The sequence below is a fragment of the Empidonax traillii genome, unplaced genomic scaffold, assembly GCF_003031625.1.
Source record: "Empidonax traillii isolate 1590-97213 ecotype Southwest subspecies unplaced genomic scaffold, ASM303162v1 scaffold181:size1721324, whole genome shotgun sequence".
Classification (NCBI taxonomy): Eukaryota; Metazoa; Chordata; class Aves; order Passeriformes; family Tyrannidae; genus Empidonax; species Empidonax traillii.
Window position 1 is genome coordinate 1,385,865 of NW_020955374.1, and position 12,874 is coordinate 1,398,738.

Genomic DNA, 12,874 nt, shown 5'->3' on the forward strand with positions numbered 1-12,874 from the left:
CATGGACATCCTGTTACCACAGCAGCCTCTGAGGGAGAAATGTCTCCTCATAACCTCTGTTGGCAAGGTCAAACTTTCCTTGTGGAGGTGAAGTGAGCAACTTGCTTGCACTCCTGTGAGAGAGTTTTCAAGTAAACCTAAGTAACTATCCTGATTGCTTGAATTTGTTTTGGACTGGCATTAGTCTTCTATAAACTTCTCAGTCCAGGAAGTCCAATCTGATCTCTGATTCATTTCTAAAAATTAAAACCAAAAAACCAACAACAAACAAGCAAACCCACCCCCACCCTAAAACAAAAAAAAAAAAAAAAAAAAAAAAAAAAAAAAAAAAAAAAAAAAAAAAAAAAAAAAAAAAAAAAAAAAAAAAAAAAAAAAAAAAAAAAAAAAAAAACACTCTTTATATTTCATGTAAGAAATAGCAATTGCTTAAATATTCTTTATTCATGCTCAGCTCATTGACTTTCCTCATTGGTGTCAGATTATTGGGAAAATGATTTTAGTTTTCCCTGAAGGACAGAATACAAGTAGTGAGGTTCTAGACTGCCCTGGAGAAGGAGGACAGCAATTATTATTTCCAACAGTGCTCCAGGAGTACATTATAACTGGATTTTTTTATTTTTCTTTTTTTGCCAGTGACAAAATGACATCTTGTGCTCGGGCTCTTTTTCTCCCACAGCAGATGCATAAGATTCTTCAAGAAATTAAGTGGTAGGTGAGACAGGTGGAATGTAGGTAGCAGAAAATTATTTTCTTTTTTTTTTTATTTCAGCATTTTTAAAAATCTCAAAATTATAGCAGTATTCAAAAGTTAGAAACAGTTCCAATAACTTGGATTTTCTCAAACAATCTATGGGGTCAGATGATGTTTTGTTTCAAAATACTGACTTGTATCGCAGATGAGAGTGATTAGATAGATGTGAGTAGGCATAATTGGAATAGGAAGAGGGTTTAACTGGCAGATTTACATACTCTAATTTTTTTGACCAGTTTCAGTATGAATTTTTGTGTACTTCGAACACTTTGACATGACCTCTGCAAAATGGATATCTGTACAAAGTTTCCCCCTCAGGAAAGCAGGCTCAAGTAATTTTCGATTAAATGTGTTTCAGAGAGTCAGTATCTTATATTAATAACTGGTTACACATAGTTCCAACTGCTTCATGGTTGCATACAGTATGAAGATGTGGATATTATCTATTCATGCTCTGAGAACTCCTGTTTTCTGTTATAGACATGGACTGGGTAATGTATGGTTACTTACATTCAAATGACTTCCCCAAACACAAAATCAGAGTAAGCTGTCTGAAATTTCTGTATTATAAGCAGTAGGAGGCATCGTGACAGTTAAGCTTGATCAATTTAGAATGTATTTCTATTATCCATGTGATTCTTTTGATACCATTTTCACAAATAATTATTTCTCTACTTTGAAGCTTGTGCCGTATTGACTCTTGGTGGGATCTTCTCTTCTTTTTATAATGCCCAGCAAGACAATTCTAAATAGCAGATATGACTATTTGAATTGAACATTGAGATCAGACGTTCCTGGCTGTTTCCTTTTCTTACAAATGCAACAACAAATGTATAAACAACAGAAAATGAAAACCCTGAAACCCTGAAAGTGTTGATCCAATGTTTCCACTTGCCTCATCAGAAGCTGTTTTTGACCGTCTTTCTTGTTTGAGTGGTGTTTAATTGCATAGTTCATTTGATTTAATAGATTGTGTTTTATCACCAGGCACCTGCTCTGCTTTAGGGACTGACTTATTTCCAAACGTCTTGTCCAGGTTCGTTGATGAAGAAGCTTCTGCCTGCAAGGGTCTGCCTGTGGAGTTGATAAGTGAGCTGCTGATGAGCTACCTTTTCTTCAAAAGTGCAAATTCCCCTTGAATGGTTGTTGATTATGAATATCTGCCCCCTTACATCATTCAGATAAATGTCTCATGAAATATCTTTAAAACTAGGTTTCAAGTACTGTGTATTTAACAGAAAGTTACATTTACCACATCCCCTTTCACAACACACTTTGCTGCTTCATCGAGACGCTTTTCTCTTCCTGAAAGTGGCTTATTCACTATTCTCTTTTTAAATAAGTAAATGCAATAAAACCTATGAAGAAGCACCTAGTACTGTTTTGTTGCTCATTTAAGTATTAGATATTCACACTGCATACCCTAAAATAATTCTAACCAAAGAATTGTTACATCTGGAATTATAGTTTGGATTTTGAGAGTGAGGGAAATGTTTAAAGAAGGATAAAATATTTAATTTTTCTTACAGAGTAATTTGTTAGAGTGTTACTTTTTTGGTAACTTTAACAGATGAGCTTAGCAGTATTGAATTCTGAGTGCAAATATTTCTGCATTTGGACACTCAGCACTCCCATATTAGGTATTTAAGTTGTTATTACATCTAACTGAGTGGGAGTAAACTTCTTGTGACATCCATACCCTATTAGAACACTCTGAAAATGTCTTATGAAATTTGTTTACTGTAAATATTGCTTATTTTTAGCACAAAAAGGCACCAAGTCTTGCACTCAATTAATTAAAAAAAAAAAAAAAAAAAGTAGTGATGATCCTTTGACAGCTCTTTAGTTTTCAAAAACTGCATGGTCCTGAACTGAAACATGAAATCAAGATCTTAAATAATATAAACCTGCAAAGAAGTAGGAAACAGTGCAACAGTTTTTTATAATTATAGGAAAGAAATTGGATTTGTATAATTTATATGCTTTTATATTTATATTTAATTTTTTGATAATTTTATTTTTCATGCAGAAAGCCTGAGTCACTGAGTTTATTTTGCTAAAACAGAAGCTGCTACCGTTCAGAAATGCTTTTATTTTCTTTTAATATGTGTTGAGTCTAACATTTACTTACCAGTGATCTGCATTTTCTCAGCATTTTTCTACAAATAGTACATATTCAACTGATACCCTTCTGACCAGAATGAAGAGGTATATACATTCAGTCATCTATAAACTGAACAATATTATCTGATGAAGTTCACACATTCAAATTAATCCCCACACTTCCAGGTCTTTTCTGGATCACGTCTTCTGACCCTGGTGCTCGCTCTTCTTTCCTGCCTCCAGCATTGCCATGACTGGTCTCTTCCCACATCTTGGTGTTTCGTTTCAGGTCTTACCTGTCATCTTGTCTCCAGCACACTTTCTCCTGGCCTTCCTCCGTGGAGTCTGCCCATTGGGAGCACCATTTTTTTGCTGAAGAAAAAGAGTTGCCTTGAACCTTGCACTTGATCCCAGTCAGTGATGATGTCTGAGTGTCGCCTATTAGCAGTACCTTAAAAAATGAGTGCCACACTCAGTCCTCCCTCCGTTGTTTGTTTTTTCTTTTTCATCTTGCACCAGTAGTTATTGCCTCCACTGTGTCACTGCTGCACACTTTTTTGTTGGAGACTCAGGGGATCTGTGTTCAGCATGCCAGGCTTGCACAGCTTTTGGGGTTTTGTGTGTGTGGGCTCAGATAACCCATCAATAAAAACACACCTATTTTTGTTTCACTTATGCAGCTATATAAAAGGGAGTCTTGAAAATGAGTCGTTAATTCACATACAAACTGGGGATCCATATAACTATCAGAGTATACCTGAAGTGCCCTTTTGCCACTTTTACATATACTTCTGCATCATTGCAGTAAAATGCTAATCTGTATACAAGTAAAGCTACCAAGGAAACTCATGGCACTGAGATCCTATTGGAAATTTCTCTTTCCTACAGGGAGAGTAAAAATAATTTTGACCAGTTGTAAGAACCGGCCTTTGGAAGGTGCTGGTTTGTGTCAGACTGCAGTCCTGTATGCCATACCCTTAACACAGGAGAGGGAAGGGCAATGAAAACATATGAATCTGGAAGTGGACTGGAACAGACCTACAGTCAGAAGCACCTCTGACTGTGGGCAAATATCCCATCTAGAGCATATGTTTTTTCAAGTGAAGATATTAGTGGCTTAAGTTATGAAAGCATTTTATATCAAATTGGTAGAACTGCAAGAATATGACCTCATAACCAGCTGCAAATCATCTGCAGCTTACAAAAATGAAGCTGTGTTATCCCATTAATGTATCCTGTTAAAGTAACATAGGAGATTTTTTGATAAATTATAGTACATTCATGGCCTTTGAACTCCAGATGGGTCCTCTACCTTTTATGAGTTGTGGGAAATCTTGGGATTTTGCCTGAAATAACCACAGGAAAAACATCTCATTAATTTACAAATGAAATGCAAATTCACTTCTGTAGTAATATAAAAGTGGTACATGACAATAACCAGGGTCTTGTGTCAATTAGGGTTCAAATGAAGGATTATTTTTCTCCACAAAGTTGGGGTTTTTTGTAACACAAAAGGACTATGATATCAAAATGTAAAATATGAATCCTTAAAAATAAAAAGATAAAATTACTAATGGATAAATTTAAGATATTCAGAAAATGAAAGAAAAGAGAGAAAAAAAGACAGAGTAAGTCACAATGAGTGAGACAGAAAGGGGAGGAGGTAGAATGTGAGGTGTCTTTTTTTTTTTTTGCTAAAAAGCAGAAAGAAAAAATCACAATATTTGATAATTAGTATGAAAGGTATTTGTCTGCTGGCATTTTCTTTGTAATGTTTTATGTATGGAAATAGTTTTATAAATAAAATGCTATGGGCTTTCATTCAAATTGAAATTATGTAGATTGCAGTGGTACTGAACGTCCAGCAGCAGGGAAAATATAATGATGAACAGAGACATCTTGGTCTGAATTGCATATATAGCCTTATTTTTCAGCAAGCAGTTGCTGAAGCTACCATGCAGCAAGCCAAATACCACACACACATATCATGAAGAGTATTAAAAAAATATAAGAATGGGTTTATTATTTGCTGTGAAACATTCTCTGTTTTTATAGGCTGGTTCATTTAGACTCTGCTGTGAAATACCTTAAAAGGTAACACAGTATTCTGACTACAGCAGTAATTTATTAGACCAGTTAATCTTGTAAAATTGCCCTCTGGATGTAATAATTTGTTATTCTTTTATTAGGCCTTCTTCTGCATACCATGTTTATCATAAAGATGTCACCAGTGTGATGCCTAGCAACCAGTACAATGTTCCGGAGGTGTTTGCATACATTTTCCTGAGGGAGAGACCTGCCTCATCCCTGCTTGGGAGAGCTGTCAGTGTATTCTGATGTATGAGGGATAAAAGGAGTCCCTGCTGCAGTCTCCAATAAGCTGGAGTCACGGCCTGAAAGCACTGACTTGGGCATCACTATGCTGTGTTAGAAAATGTGTCAATTATCAGATGGACTGCCTAAGGGTATCGCCTGGGTCTAGGTCATAAAACCATCAGGACTAAGGGGGAAAAAAATTGATGAGGAAGTAAGTTGAATTAATTGATAACTAGGAGGACTGTATGTGAAATGTATTCAGTATAACACAGACCCAGATATTTTCTCTCTTAAGCTTTCCTCTAATATAATCAATGAATATGGAAAGTATAAAATCAGCCAAATTTGGCCGAGTACCCTTTCAGTCTATACATGCTTGTAATACTTTACTGACTTTCTCATTATTTCAGAAAAGAACTCAATAAAGACAAGGAGCTATAAAAATAAAAGTAAAATCATGCTAATATTTTATAGCTATTTTTCTATTATTGTAATTCCTAATATAATGCAAAACTGTTTGTATGTGAATACAGTAGGGACCACTTAAATGTCTAGCCTGAGGCCTGATTCATGAAAGCTTTATACACCATTTATGTAAGTATCTGTAGTGTTTACTCAGAAAAAGTAAAGAATACATACTTTTATAGCAGAGTTTTTTCTGCTGCACACCCCACTTCCTGTCACCTGGCCATAGCTCTCAGTGACAGCAATGGGAAAAACATCAAGGATCCTTTAAATACCTGGGCTGTTCAGTAATTTAGGTGTAATAATTAATGGTTATACCCTGGAAGTCCAACACTCTGCACATGAATACTTTGGCCTCATTTTGGCCATTCAGAGGTATGTAGTATGTATATACCACCAAATCATCATGAGCTTGACAGGACAATGGAATTTGAGTACTTACCAGAGAGCAAGGGTCACTCAAGATGAGGCTATAGTCTGTACAGATACACCACAATTTGGGAGGTGTTTCTCCTTAACTAAACAACCTAACTATGCAACTCATTGTTTAAATGCCACTCAGTCCCTTACTTTCATTACATATCTTTCCTTCCTCTGAAGTTTCTTGAGACAAAGTGTTTCCCAAATAACTGTTTTCCACCTTTGACACCTCCATTTCTCATTAATTCAGTTCTCATTCAACAGCAAGCTACCAACATGTAGGTCTCCAAAATTTACAAGTACTTGCTGCTGGAATGCCAGTAGCATTGGGGGATCACTATAATGATTTGGTTATAACTGTAAAGTCAGTACTTCAGTAAAAAGAAAAAGTCACTTCTTATCGCATTGATAACACAAATTCACTTCTCTATCCAAGAGAAAATTTAAAGACAGACAAATAAATGTCTTTTTGTCACTTCTTTTTGACTCTGTTCACTCTTTAGAGAAGACCTCTCCTCATGCAGCAGCACATGATTTTGTACAAGGTGGATTTATGGAACAGCCACACACACAAACTCAAGACATTCTTTGTAGATGAAAGGAAAAATACAGTATAACATCACCCTTTTGAAAAGAGTCTGGGAATCGCAGCCAAGAACTTCTGACTTTTGCTTGGCTGGTTTCTCCACGCTCAAGACAGGGAGGGAGCAAAGAGCCCTGCTGAGCCCTTTCACAGCAGCTAAACACAAGTGCTCCCTGTGCTTCTTGCTCTGTGCCCTGGGAACATTCACTCTGCAAATTCCTGGGACAGTCACATCTGAATCCACAAAAAGTTTGAAAAATCATAAGTAGAACCAGAGAAAAATTGGAATACCTGCTACGTAGAACCTCCTAATCTTCAGGGAAAAAAACCAACAAACCAACCCCTAAAAACAACTTATGAAATTGGTTTATAACTTCCTGGTTTTAAATTTCTCTAGGAGGGAAAATTCTGGAATGTATTTCCAAGACATTTTCACTGTTAGCTTTTCCAAAATATTACTAAATATTTCCAAATACTCTTGTGATGTCTAGAGCACTCTGCTCTTTTTCCTCCAGGCAAATTACTGAGTACTGCATGGAACAATAACCTATGTTTCAGCAGCTCTCTATGCATCAGGCTTTTAAGACCCACACTTGGATTAGTCAGACCAGCACCTTATTAACACATGGAGGATCTGGTAAGAAATTTCTGAGGGAAAACTGAAATTAGCTGGAGAACTGAAGTCATTGCAGGAGACTTTTGATTTTGGAGGAAGCCTGGTTTCCACCTGACAATCATTCTAGTAACAAATCACAGAAAACTCTTGGGAAACACATTTGGATTCTGAATTTAATGTGAGCACTGTGCAGGAAGAACAATATGAACAATATTGCTGGACAGACAGGCAGATGCCTGCTAAACCACCTTGAGTGTTTTGTTAGGTTCTTTTCCTTCAGCAAGCTTCATTCCTAAGTCCTGTGATTTGCAGTAACCAAACCTGGATGTGGCAGAAGCATGTGTCCCTGTGCCAGATGACAGTCTGATACAATCTGTAGTAATCTTCAAGGCAGACATAGATGAAAGCGAATGCTTCATGCACTCATGTCTACCTAGGTGTGACTTCAAGTTTAAGAGGATCCCAGACCATAAATCTAGTAATATTTGCCTTTGAATGTCTTGTTTAGGGAAATTCTGAACTGCCAATACAGCTTTACAAGGCTGGGATTTTGGCCCACGGTCTGTAGAAAAAGCTCTACATTGCATAAAGTAACCTGCAAGACTATTTCCTCACTTTCAAGGGGTAAAAAGTCCACCATACCTAATTTCTGCGGCTAGAAAGCAACAGAAATTAAACAGATATTTCCTGAATGATAAAATGAAGGGATTAGGAGACTTTTAGCCACAATTACAAGAGGAGTAATCTGGGGTTGAGTTTCCATATACTATCTTCTCTACCTAACATATACAAACATCTCATAAATGTAAAGATTAAGTAGGAATTAAGAATTTAGTGATATTTCTATGTGTTCCTCATTCCAGTTGTCTTTTGTGAACAGCTTTTTCTTCTTTCCTGTGTTTTGACAGTTATATTTCTGTCCCTCATAGAACTCAGACTTGAGAACATATGAATAAATGGTGAAAAGAAAATTAAGGAAATTCTTCAAACTTCATATGGAATCTGTTTGTAATTAATTACAGTGTTGAGCATGAAGAGAGGGAAAGATGGAAAACTCTTATTTGGCCTGCTTCATCCTTGATATACAAAGAATAGGCATTACTGTTTTGCATCTATATAGTCACTGGAGGTAATGAAAAACCTCTCACTGATTTCAGTAGTGAAGGAAAAATTCTCAAACTGTCCAAAGACTTCTGACATTTTCCAGTAAACCCAAGAAGGCCAAATGTTACACTGTTGTAACTGACATTCTTTCTGCTCTTTGCAATCTAAAATAATCAAGTGTTATGCTGCAAAGACAGAAATATGATGAGTTTCAGTTTCCAATATATGTGTCAATATGACAGAATTCTGACAAGATATGTGGGGCAATTACCTTTTAAATATACAATAATAAAGGACAAATCCTGCTTCCTCATTCTGAGGAAGAATCCTATGAGCCTGTGTCAGTACTGGATTCAGCACCTGGAATCACAGACATTTTCCAAAGCATGACAAAACCCAGTTTGAATAAACAGACTGCTGAAGATGAAACCAAGTTGTTCAGAAGATGCATCTGTGTTTGCACAAATACATTAATTTTTTTTAATTCCCTTTGCCTTTTTAATGAGTAGGGAAAAAAAAAGAATTTGGTTTGAATAAAGCTAAGTTGCCATCTTAGTGTAACTACTTGTAAATATAGCAGCTATTTTTTAAGTATTGCTGTCATTTTCTTTGACTAAAGTTACAGAAATTCTTTGAATTTTATATAGGGGACTAAATTTGTAATGGAAAGTGATGTTTGATGGTGTTTAAATGCAGAGTATGTCACAGTATAAAGCATAGGGCTCTTTTAAGTTATTTTTTTTTAACTTCTTGACATGTGTCACAATTTGGAATTCTGCTCTCGTGGGATAAATGCCAGATTACATGGTGTAGTATTTTTATCCTCTGTACTTTCACTGTAGAAGCATACAACATCAAAGAAGAGGCAGATCACTCACATCAGCAGAAAATGGAATAGGACTATAATATGCTTGCTTTGATCTCTCCTTCTAATAATTATCTTGGCTACATGCATACATTGAAAGTAAGATTTGAATTAATAAGGCCAAGAGACCCTGGAAAATGTAAGAAGGATATCTGAATACTGACTTCGACTATCTTTAACAAGATAAACTGCAATTGAGCCTACAAAGTTGTGGATTGTTAATTTAAGGCAATAATCCTTAAATGTTATTCTTTCTTTAACTTGTCACCACTGCACTCAGCAGATGCAATCAGTCCAATTAAAACAGTATCTTTTCAAAATCACACTCACTCAGATTTGGGGTGGAGAAGCTGCTATTTGGCTAGCACCCATTTGATTTCATGTAGGTTTCCGAACAGGAGGGCCTATGGTAAAAATCATTAAATTTATATAAAAAAGTCATCACTACCCATTCTGTTATCATTAAAAACTATTCTAATATTGCCTTAGGAAAGATATTGCTTTTGATATGGAAAGTAAATCAAATCATCCACATCCACATAGGATTTATACAGAGGCAAGAAGCATATTGCATGCCTGGTCAGTGATTTTTTAAATTTTTTAACCAGTATTTATTGCTATATTGTGTTTTAGGAATTCTATTTCTGCCTGATGTGAGTAGAAATTAGAAAATAAACAGGGTGGTTGTGTGTGAAAGCCTCATATGGTTAATACAGTCTGGAAGAGGGGAAACCTACTTGCAGTTCAGCAGTCCCAGAGAATGAAAGTTTGTCATTCTTCTGCTTCATTTCTGGTAGTCTGAGTTACTTCAGTCATTGGTTAGAGAGCACATTGCTCCCAAAGCCAGATGTTGCAACTTTAAAATTATTGTTTGATAAATCTTGGCCGAGCTACTAACCATCATGCTAATACAATGCCCTGCAGTGTACAAAGGGATGCATAATGTGCTAGCCAGGCTGACTTAAGCACAGTATGAATTAGACAAATGAGAATGAGCACATCTATGGTTAATATACCAAATGCAAGTTCCAAAAAGCCACTTGAACAAAGACAGTCTGTCAAAACAGCAGAGGCTGCTGTTGTCCTCAAAATCCCAGTCAAAGGTTAAGAATGTTCTTTTAAAACGGGGTTAACTGGGCATACATGTGATAGATCAACATGCAGAAAGAAGTGCTTTGAAGAAATGCTCTCTCTGCTGAAAAAGGCACGTTTTTCTTGTCTGCTGAACTTACCTGACAGTGGATGGGAGTTGCAAGAGAAAAGGTTTGATTCAGCGAGGATGTTAGGAACAGCTTTGTTGAGTTCTGAGACCAGCACTTCTAATTGAAGTACAAGCACCACTAAATACTCATCGCCTGGTGGTCCCATGTCAGACAGAGAAACAAAAGGAAGTGTCTGTGAGCAGGTGTAGGTATATCATCAGGACAAATTTCTCTTCAAATGCTTGTCACAGACAGTATGATATTTAGAGAAAAACATGATGTGCTTCAGGAATCACTGCTGGTCTCCTGCCCTGAGGTTCTTATAGTCTCAGTAGCTACTGAGCTCCCATGCTTGCCAACCAAAATTCAGAAACCTGTTTTTTTTTCCTGACTTGCCAAGTTCTTTGCTAGTTTTTGATGTGGGAGAATAGATCAGTAGAGTTAAAGCACAGGCTGGGAGTATATCCCATGTAAGCAAAAACTGTTCCCAGCAGTTGTTACACACTAGCTTTCTCCAGCTGCACAAAGTCCAGCTGCAGCATGCTAGAATTCAGATTCCCATCAAGCCAGCCACTTCAGGATAAATGTTAGAGCAGACCAGGGGCAATTTAAAGGAGCACTTCATCTTGGTTGGGCCTGAAAAGTAATTCATCTTGGCTGCACCTTCTTAGCACTGCCATGTTTAAGATTTCTTTCCAGTTGCACCAAATTGTTGTGGTACACTGTTCTAACAAGGGGAAACATCAGACATCCACAGAGGTTTTGGAACACAGGAGGCTTCTTCCTCCTAGTGAAACTTCAACATACCATACCTTTAAAAATGTCTTCAGCTACTTTGTTACAGTTTAAGGATGTAGAAGTTTCATTTTATTTATCTGTCCTATAAATAATCCAGGTAGGTGGTATGGGAATAGAACACCGTAGAAAGGGACAATCATCATATAATTTCATTGGTGGTGGTTTAATTATATCTGATCAAAATAAAACTCTTGAAACCTATTGCATGTTGTCCACAGTACTGGCATATTTCTGAACTCATGAGACATAGAAAGTTTCTTGTAAATGTTGGGGTCTCTCATCTCTTAAGTAAACAGCTTTAGTGGGATGACCCTACAGCTAAGCATCCACATAGCCACTACTCACCACCCTCAGTGGGATGGGGAAAGGAATAGGAGGAGAAAAAGTTAGAAAATTCATGGGTTCAGATAAAAACAGTCCTAAGTGAAGGGAAAAGGTGAAAAAAATCTAGCAAAAAAACCCCAAGTGATGCAAAATCAATCACTCGCCACCTTTCCCAAATAGACCTGTGCCCAAGCAGCCTCTAAGCAAAGACCGAGTTCCCAGCCTGTATTGCTGAGATTGGCAGTCTTTAGCCAGCTCAGCTCAGCTGCTTCAGCTGTGTCCCCTCCCAAATTCTTGACAGTCCTCCATCTACTTTCTAGAGAGACAGAGTAAGAAAGAGAGAAGGCCTTGATGCTGTGCAGGCACTGGTCAGCAACCACCAAAACACTGGTGTGTTATCAGCACTGATTTGGTCACTAATCCATACAGGCTTCTATGAAGAAAGTTAACTCTATCCCAGTATAAAACCATATATTTGTACTTAAGGTTTTCCTGACCTGATGGCTTCACCCTCAACTTCTGAAAGAAGACTGCTCAGAATCAAATCCAAATTGTCTATTGTATAAACTACTGCAATTGAAAATTGCTGTCAGCTAATGTAATTTATGTTGCAGAGAAAAATGCAGAATGAAAACTGCATTGTCGGGTGTTGGGAAAGTTCTTTCACAATTTTTTCCTAATGGTGAGCAATCAAGGGCAGGTATGGTTTCACTTCAGTAGAAGAACTGGGAGGAAAAAAAAAAGAAAAGAATTGTAGACTGCTAAGATTCTTGATTCCACAAGGCAAAATTTATTAGATGAAGCTAGAGAGATCAGGTATATCTAGGATCAGTGAGACATAATTGTTTAGGAAGTTTGGAAAGTCTTCAAATCTAAGATGTAAGACACTGTATCCGAAGCAAGGGAAAAGCATTTCTTGAATGCAGCTCCTGAAGACATTTGAAGGAAAAAATATATAGAAAAACAGAAAGCCTATAAGGAATGGTAAAAGTCTTTCTGTTTTTTTCTAGAGACATGAAAAAGTTGCTAAGAGCCAAGTTAAACTCATATTGATAAAAAATGTTAAAACAAAGAACAATTTGTTCTTCCTCGGTTTGAATTTGAAGAAGAAAGAGAAGAAAGTGTGATATCTATGGGGACATTAAAAAAGAAAGTATCTCCAAAAGTCTACAGTTAAACAGAAGGGAGAAAAAAAAAAAAACTTAGTTTTTCTGTAATGAGTTGATGTTGACACAACTGCAAAAGGCATATGGACAATGACAAAGTCAAAGAAATAAATTTCTCTTTAAGTAAGGCAGAAGTAAAACTAAGCGGTGAAACACAAAAA